Below are 8,113 nucleotides of genomic sequence, written 5' to 3'. Positions count from 1 at the left end.
CAAAATCAAGACTCAGGCAGATGGATCAGTGGAATGATACAAAGCTCGCCTTGTTGTGAAGGGTTTCTCTTAGGAGTATGGTATTGACTATGAGGAGACTTTTGCTCCTGTTGCTCGACTTACCTCTGTTAGATCTTTGCTTGCAGTAGCTGTTGTGCGTCATTGGAAACTTTTTCAGATGGATGTTAAAAATGCCTTCTTGAATGGCGATCTTGTTGAGGAAGTCTATATGCATCCTCTACCTAGCTATGATCATCCTCCTCACAAAGTCTGCCGTCTTCGTCGTGCTCTTTATGGTCTCAAACAGGCCCCTCGAGCCTGGTTTGCCAAATTTAGTTTTGTTGTTACTCAACAGGGCATTGTCCCTAGTGCATATGACTCTGCACTGTTTCTGCGGACTACTGGTGATGGTACTATTCTTATCCTTCTTTATGTTGATGACATGATCATTACAAGGAATGATCTCTCTGGTATTCGAGATCTTCAACACTTTATAAGTCAAAATTTTGAGATGAAGGACTTAGGGCAGCTTAACTACTTCCTTAGTCTTGAGGTGACTTCCGGTTCAAATGGTTATTATCTATCTCAGGCTAAGTATGCTTCTGACTTGCTTTCCAAAGCAGGCTTGACCGAAAGCAAAACGTGCACTTCTCCTCTTGAATATAATGTTAAGCTTCTCGCTACTGACGGTGAATCTCTTCCAGATGCTACTCTGTATAGGCAATTGGTCGGTAGTCTCATCTCCCTCACAGTTACTCGCCCAGACATTTCCTACATTGTTCACTTGGTTAGCCAGTTTATGAGTGCACCACGTTTTACTCACTATGCTGTCGTTCTTCGTATCTTGCGTTATGTTAAGAGAACTTTGTTTCATGGTCTTCACTTTTCATCGCACTTATCTCTGGAGCTCCGCTCTTATTCTGATGCTGACTGGGCCGGTGATCCTACCGATCGTCGCTCCACTACGGGTTATTGTTTCTTACTTGGTACTTCTCTCATTTCTTAGCGCAGCAAGAAACAGACTGTTGTTGCCTGATCCAGTACTAAGACTGAGTACCGTGCACTTGCTGATATTACAGCTGAACTTTTCTTACGACATGAGTGTTTCTCAGTCGACTAGTTCTCCTCTTTATTGTGATAATCAGAGCGCCATTCAGATTGCTCACAATGATATTTTTCATGAGCGGACCAAGCATATTGAGATTGACTGTCACTTCATTCGGCACCACCTCCAGCAGGGTACACTACATCTTCGATCCATCTCCTCCGAGGATCAACTTGCCGATATTTTTACGAAGTCTCATCCTCCTGGTCGACTTCGTGATCTTATTTCCAAACTCAAGTTAACTTCATCATCTTGAGTTTGAGGGGAGATGTTAGAATATTGTGTGATCTTGTTACCATACTTTGTGTGATCTTGTTATATTAGATTATAAATCTCCAGCTATGTAATATTCTCTCTAGCTATGTAATATCCTATATTTAGCACCTATGATCTTTCTTACAACTATGCATATTTACTATCAATAGGTTGTAATCATACTATAAAGAGGGTGTTCTTCCTCCAATACAATACACATTGAAATATAGAATTTCTACGACAATCTCTCTCTTTCTCTTTATTTCTTCATGGTGCATCTTATACTGCATAGCAGCGAAAATATCTATAATTTTCGTTGAAACATGACACACACCATAGGGGTGCTTTCTCTCTTTTTAGGCATTTCACAGGAATTTTCAAGTCACTCACCATATGTACACTTTTTTTTTCTTTTTCTTTATATATATATATATATATATATATATATAATTTTTTATTTTTTTATTTTTTAAAGGAAAAAATAAACAATAAATAGCACTCAACAAAATAGTAGCATTGAAAAAAATAATAATAATAATAGTAGCATTGTCTGTCTCAAACTGTCGATTGGAATGAAAAATGGAAACAACAACCAACCAAACACTTAAAACTCACCTCTCATAAAGCCGAAGGGCAGAGACCCAAACCCGCCACACTCCTTTGCAACCGCCAGTCAAGCACCCAAGTCTGCATCCAATGACACACTACCTTCCTCACACCTGAGGCCAAAAAACTTGCGAGGCAAAAGATGCCACAACCAACGCCAGTAACACCGCCATGACAAAAACGACTCTTACTACCACTAGGGATGAACTCAACATCTATTGCTAGGGAGACCAACGAGACTGCTGCTACTAAAAACCGTATCACACTAGTGAACAGGAACAGAAGAACCATTCACTTCTTCTTGGCGGCCGACTTGGTGACCTTGGCACCAGATGGATCCTTCTTCTCAACGCTCTTGATCACACCCACTGCAACAGTCTGGCGCATGTCCCTTGCGGCAAAATGTCCAAGAGGAGGGTACTCTGAGAAGGTCTCAACCACCATGGGCTTGGTTGAAATCATCTTAACAAACCCAGCATCGCCATTCTTCAAAAACTTAGGCTCCTTCTTAAACTCCTTGCCAGATCGCCTGTCGATCTTGGTCAGGATCTCTTCAAACTTACAACAATGTGGGATGTGTGGCAATTAAGGACCGGGGCATATCCATTGCCAATCTGGCCTAGGTGGTTCATGATGATCACCTGAGATGTGAAGTTAGTAGCCTCCCTGGCAGGGTCATCCTTCGAGTTGGAAGCAACAAACCCACGCTTGAGATCCTTAACAACAACATTCTTCATGTTGAAGCCAACATTGTCACCAGGCAAGGCCTCTTGGAGGGCCTCATGGTGCATCTCCACCGACTTGACTTCAGTAGTCAGTCCAGTTGGGCCAAAGGTGACAACCATACCAGGTTTGAGTACACCAGTCTCAACACATCTAGCAGGTACAGTGTCAATGCCACCGATCTTGTAGATGTCCTGAAGTGGGAGACGGAGTGGCTTGTCTGTCGGCTTCTTGGGCTCCGAGATCAAGTCGAGGGCCTCAAGGAGGGTTGGACCCTTGTACCAGTCTAAGTTGGTGGACCTCTCAATCATGTTATCACCTTCAAACCCAGAGATAGGGACGAAGGGGATCTTGTCAGGGTTGTAACCAACCTTCTTCAGGAAGGAAGACACCTCCTAAACAATTTCATCATACCTTGCCTTGGAGTACTTGGGGGTTGTCGCATCCATCTTGTTGCAACAACAGATCATCTGCTTGACTCCAAGGGTGAAGGCCAGCAAGGCGTGCTCACAGGTCTGGCCATCCTTGGAGATACCTTCTTCAAAACCACCAGTGGTGGAATCAATGATAAGGACAACACAGTCCGCCTGCGACGTTCCAATAATAATGTTCTTGATGAAGTCACGATGACCAGGGGCATCAATGACGGTGCAGTACTTTGTGGTTTCAAATTTCCACAAGGCGATATCAATAGTGATACCACGCTCCCGCTCAGCCTTGAGCTTGTCAAGAACCTATGCATACTTGAATGACCTCTTGTTCATCTCTGCAGCTTCCTTCTCAAACCTCTCAATCACACGCTTATCAATTCCACCAAGCTTGTAGATTATTGAGGATCCTCAGCCTTAATCTAAGGCCTTTCATACGTGCATTGATTGACCCTCAATTAAAGGAGTTTGTTTAGCTAATTCTCTCCATTGATTTTGTAATCAACATTTATGTGTACTTGCAACATTATGTACAATCTGTAAATATATATATATATATATATATATATGAAAAGCTCTCACCACTCAAACATGCGGTGGTTTTCAAACATTCTCATGGTATCAAAGCCATACGTGGATTAGCATCCCATTATTACCAATGGCCTTTGATTCCTCTCCCACCCTTCTTCCCTTCAACACCATGATCCACATGGTCACCGTCAAGCTCTCCTCCTCCAACTATCTCCTATGGAAGAGCCAACTTCTTCGACTTCTCGAGAGCCAAGGTTTGTTGGGTCATGTGGATGGAACCCTTGTACTGCCACCTCCATTCGACCCTCCCACCTCTCAAACGCCAAATGACAAACGCTTGGCGTGGAAAGCAACTGACCAGCTCCTCCTTAGCCTTATCCTCTCCTCCCTCATAGAGGAAACAATGGCTGAAGCCGTCGACCTGTCCACATCCCGCGACGTCTGGACTACCCTAGAGAAAACCTTTAGCCACTGTTCCAAGGCCCATGAAATTTACCTCAAAGATGACCTCTAATTGATGAAGCGTGGCACTCGTCCAGTCACTGCATACGCCCGTGCCTTCAAGGCCTTATGCAATCGCTTCACGCAATTGGTCGCCCCGTTGATGGAACCGAAAAAGTTTACTAGTTTCTTCGTGGCCTAGGGCCCGATTTCTCCAGTTTCTCTACTGCCCAAATGGCATAAACACCCCTCCACTGCTTCCTGGATCTTGTGTCCAAAGCTGAGAGTTTGAACTTTTTAAAAAATCTCTAAAGACTCCGGCACCCTCAGATGCAGCATTCACTGCTACCCGAACCTCTTCTCATCGCGGGAGTTGCTCTTCTCGCCATAGCCATGGTCGTACAAATGGCTCCAACAGTGAGTCTTTCAGTCACGGACAGGGTTGTGCCAACACCACCCGTGGTTGCCGTCCACCACGCTGCCAAATTTGCATTTGGAATGTCACTATGCGGATTGGTGCAGGCAACGATATGATCGGCATGAACCCTTGACACAACTTATAGAAGCTTTCACCTCTTCATGCTCTCTATCTGGAAATGAAGCCACAGACTAGTTCTTAGACACAGGAGCTTCGACCCACATGACTCCAGCCCACTTAACTTTGGACCACTCCACCTCCTACATGGGTAAGGATTGTGTGATTGTCGGGAATGGTGCGTCCCTACCCATTACCCACACTGGTAAATTTTCACCTTCCCTAGATCTTCAACTATTAGATGTTTTGGTTGCCCCTCATCTCACTAAAAATCTTTTGTCCCTTAGTAAATTAACGAATGATTTTTCCTTTAACCGTCACATTTACTAATAATTTTTTCACTGTTCAGAATCACCAAACGGGAAACAAGATGAAGGCTTATATGTGCTAAAGCGCGGCAATTTCGCTTTTATTTCTATCCTTAAAAATAAATCTCTTAATGCTTCATATGATTTATGGCATGCTCGCCTTGGACATGTGCATCATTTTGTTATCTCTTTTTTAAATAAAAAAGTACAACTTTATCTTACCTCTTTATTGTCATCTCCTGCGTTATGTAGTATATGCCAACTTACGAAGAATCACCCCTTGCCTTATTCTCGTAATGAACATAGGTCGTCTAATGTGTTAGATCTTATTCATTGCAATATATGGGGCCCTTCACCAGTAAAATCAAATCTGGGTTTTGCCTACTATGTTTTATTCGTTGATGATTATTGTCGTTTCACTTGGCTTTATCCATTGAAATTGAAATCTAACTTCTATGATACCTTTATTCAATTTCAAATATTTGTGAAAAATCAACATTTTACTTGTATCAAAATTTTTCAAAGTGACGGTGGTGTAGAATTTACTAGCAACTGCTTTAAAGCTCACCTTCGTACCTCTGGCATTCATCATCAACAATCTCTTGTCCATATACTCCAACCCAAAACGGTCGCATTGAGAGAAAACATCGTCATGTGACTGATACCGGATTGGCCATGCTTTTCCATTCCTACACTTTTCCTCGCTTCTGGGTTGACGCTTTTAGCACTGCAGCTTATATCATCAACCGTTTGCCCACTACACTTCTTGGAGGTAAGTCCCCCTTTGAGCTTCTATATGGTTCCTCTCCAAATTATGAAAATTTTCACCCTTTTGGTTGTCATGTTTATCCTTGTTTACGTGATTATATGCCTAACAAATTTTCCCCCCATAGTATTCCTTACATTTTTTTTGGGTTACAGCTCCTCTTATAAAGGGTTCCATTGTCTTGACCCCACCACCTCTAGGCTATATATCTCCCGACATGTTTAATTTGATGAGAATCACTTTCCCTTCCTAGATACCTCCCAGGCTCAACCCATATCCCCCCCTCCAATTTTTAAAATTTATGGAACCAAGTCTTACCCATACAGAAATGGCCCCATCTTCCCCTGCGCCAGATTCTCGGTACATTGCTCAATCCGGATCTAACCCGTGTGTTATTTGTCCTGATCCAGTGGATGAGTCTTTGCAGACTGATGATTCTCTTGCAGGTCCATCTTTCCAACACTCGGATCCTAGCCCAGCTTCTCTTGCGCTCCACCATTGAACTGCCCACCACTGCTCTTGTTGCTGCTATTCTGTTGGGTTCTCATCCTATGCTCACACGAGCTAAAAATGGTATTTTCAAACCTCGCCACCCAGCGAATCTTGCTCTCTTGGGGTCCTCTAGTCTTCTCTCTACTCTCCTTGCATCCACTGAGCCTAAAGGATTCAAATATGCTGCTAAGAATCCTGCTTGGCTTGCTGTCATGGAGGAAGAAGTTCAAGCCTTGCAAAATAATCGTAGCTGGATTTTGGTCCCTCGACCTGCCAACACCAACATTGTGGGTTCCAAATGGGTGTTTCGGACCAAATACTTGCTCGATGGATCTATCGAGCATCTCAAAGCCCACCTTGTTGCCAAGGGCTATACACTAGTACTTGGTCTTGACTACACTGACACTTTTAGCCCTGTCATCAAGGCTACCACTGTCCGTGTTGTCCTCGCTCTTATTGTGACCAACAATGGGCTCTCCGCCAACTTGATGTCAAGAATGCGTTTCTCAATGGTCATCTTACTGAACATGTCTATATGGAACAGCCTCCTAGGTACATTGACCCTTGCTCCCCTAATCATGTTTGTCAGTTGAAGAACGCTCTTTATGGCCTAAAACAAGCCCCTCGTGTCTGGTTTCAGTGATTCAGCTCTTTCCTCATTCACCTTGGTTTTTATTGCAGTCGTGCAGACACATCACTCTGTCTTTCATAGGTGGTCGAACATTATTTATTTGCTTCTTTATATTGACGACATCATTATTACAGGTAACAACTCCTCTCTTCTTGTCAACTTTACTTGTAAGCTCAATTCTGAGTTCGCTACTAAAGATTTGGGTTCTCTCAGTTACTTTCTTGGTTTTAAAGCTACACCCACCACTGATGGTTTTTTTATCAGTCAGCTAAAATATGTGGGGGACATTCTCACGCGAGCTCAATTACTTGACAACAAGCCTGTTCACACCCCCATGGTTGTTTCCCAGCACTTGTCTTCTGATGGTCCTCTGTTTTCGAAACCCACTCTTTACAGTTCTCTTGTTGGTGCTCTCCAGTATTTGACTATCACACGTCCCGATATTGCTCACGCTGTAAACTCTGTTAGTCAATTTCTACACTCTCCAACTAAAGACTACTTTCTTGCTATAAAGCGCATTCTTCACTATGTTAAGGGCACACTGCATTTTGGCCTCACTTTTCATTCATCCGCTGCTCCTGGTGCTTTAGTTGCTTACTCTGATGCTGACTGCGCAAGATGTCCTGACACTCGTCGCTCTTCCTCTTGTTATTCTATTTACCTTGGCGACAATTTGGTTTCCTGGAGTACCAAGAAGTAACCTACTGTTTCTTGCTCCAGCTATGAGTCTGAGTATTGTGCCCTTGCTCTCACTGCCGCCGAAATTCTTTGGCTCACACATCTCCTTCGTGACCTCAAAGTTTCTCTTCCACAACAACCTCTTCTATTATGTGACAACAAAAGTGCCATTTTTTTTTTACCTCCAACCCCATTTCTCACAAGCAGACAAAGCATGTTAAGTTAGACTACCACTTTCTTCGCGAACTTGTTGTTATTGGCAAACTTCACACACAGTATGTGCCCTCTCACTTACAGGTTACTGATATCTTCACCAAAAGTGTGCCTAGGCCTCTCTTTCAATTTTTTTGATCTAAGCTTCATGTCTGTTCAAATTTGACGCTCAGCTTGCCGGGGGGGTGTTGAGGATCCTCTGCCTTAATCTAAGGCCTTTCATACGTGCATCCATTGACCCTCAATTACAGGAGTTTGTTTAGCTAATTCCCTCCATTGATTTTGTAATCAACATTTATGTGTAGTTACTACATTATACATTTTGTAAATGTATATATATGAAAAGCTCTCACCACTCAAACGTGTGGTGGTTTTCAAACATTCTCATAGATAAGATGCCC

General features: G+C 43.1%; 2 pseudogenes; one reads left to right on the top strand and one right to left on the bottom strand.

Moving 5' to 3' along the window:
* LOC131221480 (uncharacterized mitochondrial protein AtMg00810-like) lies at positions 1–1,598 on the top strand (annotated as a pseudogene).
* Positions 1,599–1,906: 308 nt separating this feature from the next.
* LOC131221479 (elongation factor 1-alpha-like) lies at positions 1,907–3,510 on the bottom strand (annotated as a pseudogene).
* Positions 3,511–8,113: the final 4,603 nt, after the last annotated feature.

The sequence above is a fragment of the Magnolia sinica genome, chromosome 12, assembly GCF_029962835.1.
Source record: "Magnolia sinica isolate HGM2019 chromosome 12, MsV1, whole genome shotgun sequence".
NCBI classification, from domain to species: domain Eukaryota; kingdom Viridiplantae; phylum Streptophyta; class Magnoliopsida; order Magnoliales; family Magnoliaceae; genus Magnolia; species Magnolia sinica.
Note: the sequence above shows the minus strand (reverse complement) of the source record. Positions and strands in the feature narration are given on the sequence as shown.